This window comes from Pangasianodon hypophthalmus, chromosome 17, assembly GCF_027358585.1.
Source record: "Pangasianodon hypophthalmus isolate fPanHyp1 chromosome 17, fPanHyp1.pri, whole genome shotgun sequence".
Lineage (NCBI taxonomy): Eukaryota > Metazoa > Chordata > Actinopteri > Siluriformes > Pangasiidae > Pangasianodon > Pangasianodon hypophthalmus.
Genome location: NC_069726.1, coordinates 21,014,015 through 21,019,198, shown reverse-complemented (window position 1 = coordinate 21,019,198; position 5,184 = coordinate 21,014,015).

Here is a 5,184-nt window from a genome sequence, read left to right as displayed (position 1 = left end):
CCTCCACATCATTCATTTAACAACCTCGACCTCACTATATTATTCACGTGACCAGTGACGTAGCCAGGAATTATAGTATATGGCCAAAATTTGTGGACACCTGACCATCACACATATATGTGCTTGTTGTACATCTCATTCCAGATTTAATCCCCCTTTCCTGTTATAATATCCTCCACTCTTCTGGGAAGCTTTCCACTAGATTTTGGAGCGTGACTGTGGGGATTTGTGTTCATTCAGCTACAAGAGCGTTAGTGAGGTCAGGCGCTGATGTTAAGTGAGGAGGTCTGGGGTTCAGTCGGTGTTCCAGTTTGTCCCAAAGGTGTTCAGTGGGGTTGAGGTCAGGACTCTCGAGTTCTTAGGTTAGGTTAGGTTCAACTTAATTGTCATGTCAGAGTACGAGTACAGAGACAACGAAATGCAGTTAGCATCCATCCAGTAGTGCAAATAGCAAATAAGTTAAAAATGAGGTAACAAGGTTATGGTGCAATAAGTTAACAGTGTAGGAAATGTATGCATGACTGAATCAAACAGTTAAACTGAAAACTGCTATTGATTCTATTCTTCCACTCCAACCTTGTTTTAATCATTGTTACAACCATTATTTTGTCTTCTGGGAAACATGTAAATATCTTATGTAGCTTCTGAAGGGCAGTACTAAATGAAAAAAATAAGATCTTTCAACAAAATAACAATTTACACTAATCATCCTGTTCAAAAGTTTACATCCCCCTGGCTCTTACTCTATCGTGTTGCCTTCTTGAGCATCAGTGAATGTTTGCGCCTTTTGTAATAGTTGTGTACGAGTCTCTCAGTTGTCCTCAGTGTGAAAAGCTGGATCTCAGCATCATATAGCCATGTTGGAAAGGGGTCAAATATGCAGAAGATGCTGGAAAAGCAAAGAATGTGCAGGACCTGGAGGGTTTTTCTGAAGAACAGTGGGCAGTTTAATTGCTCAGGACAAACAAGGGCCTCATGAACTGCTATCACAAAACATAAAAACAGTCGCTGATCATCCAGGTAACACACACATTATTAAGAATCGAGCGTATGTAAACTTTTGAACTGGGTCTTTTGTGTAAATTCTGTTATTATTGTGTCTTGTGGACTATATGTGAACATCTGTTATGTGAAATAGCTTATTCAAGGTAGTACTAAATAAAAAACAAAATAGAATTTTTTTCAAAGAGATCCCTCTTCTTCTTTTTTTTTTTTTAATTATTAACATTCTGTCCATTCTGCAAGGTGTATGTAAACTTATGACCCCAACATATGACCCCAACTTTATATATATACATACTCCTGGGCAAAAATGTTTATCTAATGCAGGTTTTTTTGTTTAGAGGATGTGTTAAAAGGCACCCGCTGTCTCAGAAAAACATTAAAGACAGAATGAAGTTTTTGGCAGAATATGGAAAGTTTGATTCAGAGCGGTTCAGCAGAGTCGTGTGGAGAGATGAATCACGATTTGAGCTGTATGGCGATGTTCCAGAGAGGTGTCTTATATACACTAGTGAACGCATCTCAGTTAAGCATGGAGGAGGAGGTGTCATGGTGTGGGAAGCCTTTTCAGTTACTGCTACTGGTGAGCTGCTTCAGTGTGAAGTCATTCAATGCTTTGGAATACAGGAGAATACTGCAGAAAGGCTCAGAAAGGCTTCCCACAAGTTGTTTTCTAAAGGGGGAAGAACAGATGTTATTTTTCAACAGGACAACACTCCTGCCCACACTGCAGAGACCACCAAGAAGCGACTTGAGAACAAGTCAACTACTCATCAACTGTTTGAAGCCATCAGCGTGGAACGGAACAACACTGACTCTTCTTTCTGTAAAAAGCTGCTCACAAGTTTACCCACGAGGCTTAAACATTTAAAGAAATCAAAGGGAAAAGCTATCAAATACTAAGTTACTTTATCTATTTGTTTAATTCTTGCTAATTTCCTGACCAATGATTTGTTGTTAAGAACATTAAAAGCTTAATATTTTGCCATTTTGGGCTGTTTTTTTTTTTTTTTTTTTTTTTTGGCCTGGAGTGTACTGTGCAAAAGTCTTAGGCACATGCACAGAAATGCTGTAAAGCAAAGATGCCTTCAAAAATAATGAAATTAAACTTGTCTACAAAGATAAAATACTATAAAAAGTAAACAGTAAAGTAAACAGTAAGAAACTAAACAAAATAAATATTTGGCGTGACAACCATTTGCTGTTAATAATAAAAAAAATTGTAGTGTCAGGTACAATCTGTGCAGTTTTATAAAAATGTATTAAATTAGTCGGTAAGTTTTAGTTGGGAATCTGCCACAGTTCTTCTGGAGACTTTGTCGCATTTGCTTCTTTTTTAAAACCCAGCAGCCTTCATTACATTTTATGTCTGAAAAATGATCTGTTACGTACCATCTTGCTTTCTTTACTGACATACAAACATTTTTCTGTAACATTTTTAATGTTTGGAAATATAGACTGTTTTTGTACTGATTCAATAATGCAGAATTCATAAAATAATCTATCTATCTATCTATCTATCTATCTATCTATCTATATAAACAGAGAGAGAGAGAGAGAGAGAGATCAGTTATCAGCATGCATGCATCTGTAATGCCTAATAGTTGATTGTACACTTACTTAAATAGGTTTTATATAAAAGCAATATAATGTTATTTTGTTAATTAAAAATTAAATTAATTTAAAGGTATAGTAGCATTTCATCAAATAATAGCAGTCATTGTTAGGTTTAAAAAAATGGGGGAAAAAATGAAAAAATAAAACCTGCAGTGACTCGGTTGGGAGTCGAAAGAGTCGACTCTTAGCTCTGAGCTGAGTCAAATGAAAAGAGCCACAATCTCTGTCGTGCGTGAAAATCCCCAATCTGGCAACACTGAAGACTAAAGGAAGCGCGCGAGTGTAACCTTGGTAACTACGGTGGCCGCAGTGGGACGGGTTTAAAATAAATAAATAAATAAATAAATAAATAATAATAATAATAATAATAATACATTTGTAATAATGTAAATATGTAATGTAAATAATGTAAATGTAAATGTTAAATTTGTAATAATTTCCATTGGGGACGAATAAAGGATTATCTTATCTTAATAATAATAATAATAATAATAATAATAATAATAATAATAATGAATGCTGAAACAGACAAGCAAAGAAAAAAACTTATTTAAAAATATGCTCTGCAAAATATGTAAACAATGTTTCGTAGTCTTTTTTTTTCTTGGCCTAATTGTTCACTGGAAAGCAACATGAATAAATTGGTGTAAATGTACAGTGTAAATATGTTAGATAAAGATTAAGTTTGCAAAAAAGACAAAAAAGTCACATATATGAATCATGTTGTTTTAAAACGTATTGATTTTCATGTCTTTTATTATTATTAATCTCATTTTATCTTTTTAAAGTTTTTTTTTTACATTGATTCTGCACTTGCTTTAAATCAATTTCAGCTGCATTTATGAAAGCCGTTACATAAAAGCACTATTGTTACAAAAATGGTCAAATGTTCCCAAAATACTATGAAGTCCTTCTTTACAGATTTGTCTATAAAATGATTCTAACATGATTTCAGCACTGTACAACTTTAACACTTTTGGAGCATTTGTAGGAATATGTAAAAGAAGAAGAAGAAGAAGAAGAAGGTATGTTTTAATGTCTGATGATGATTTAAAATACCTGGAAAAGATTCACTGAGGTTCATTGAGAATGATGTTCTAATAAAAATTAATATCTAAAACACTACACTTGGGGAATCTCTGGTCTTGAAGATACTGTAAAAAAAATGACTGCAGTATATTAATTCTCATTTATACCACAGAAGGTGATGATTAATTTTCTAAAACAGCAGCTCTGACAGTAGTTCCAGCTGTAATTCAAATCACAGGTTTATATTAATACACTCCTTCTAATACCTTACCGTTTCTATAGTAACAACTCCTTCACAGGGACTAATACATGTATCTAACACTAATAATGAACAGATTTAAAAAAAAAAATAAAATAAAAAAGTGTTGTTATTAAACATGACAAATGTAAATTCATTGCTATGGTGAAGTTTTCTGTAAGGAAATTTTTATTTAACTTTTATGGAAGGAGTCTCCAGTTGTAACAGTCAGTAAGTTTTCTGACACCGAAAATCTTCAGGATAGAGGAGTTTATGCTTTCTGGTTTCTCAGTAACATGACAAGCTACGTTTTTTTTTGTTTGTTTGTTTGTTTGTTTTGTTTTGTTTTTCATCTTATTAAGAGAGGAAAGAGAGGAAAGAATCAAGGCTGGTTAGAGATCAACTATTTATAGCTGCTAGAACTTTAGTGAGAACAGGAACTAACTTGCTTCACAGATGTTCCACAACATTAAATGTCTAAAAAGTGCCAAGTGTTGTTCATTAGCAAATAAAAAAATTTAATCGTTGGCTAATTACTGAGGTACGAGAGGAATTAAAAGACTTCAGCACATACTATTACTGGAAAAAAATCCACTTTGAGGTGATAACAGTAACTCTGCTTTGCATCGGGCCGCAATACTCCACACCATCAGTGATTATTTTCCTACAACAGCACACCCCAAAGTCTTCTGTTCCTTACCTAATGACTTGTTTTGCCCTAAAGGATAAAATCTTTCAATTCTGATGTCCTGACAGCTCCATTTCATTTATCAAGTATTTCATTATTAAGTGATTGAACTCCTGGGATTTGAAAATTGATGGTGCTTGTAGTTGCTCGTGTCAATAAGCCTTAGTAAGAGAATAAAGTGGGAATGAGTGTAATGTGTGTCATGGGAGATGAATGGATGGATTTACTGACAGACTCTAACAGGGACGTCCATTTCAGACAGATCAATTTTAAGATAATGACTCTAAGTTCTGCAGAGGGCACAGGGTACGGTAACACTCATATAACTGAAAATAACAGAGACAATAAGCTCTACACATCTATAATGCCTTATAATATACTAGCTGTAAATTCCTTTTATTATCTTGTTACATTGGCTTGTTTTGAGAAATCAACGTGAGGAAGAAGAAAACTGATCTGCATTAAGAGTGCTTTAAGATCATTTCGCTTGATAAGAAAAAAATCAGATAAATATCCAGAAATAGGCTGAATAATCTTTTATAGAAACCTTTTGATAATTATCTGCTAAGAAATAATAGATCCATTTGCTTTTACTGAAGATTGCATGCTA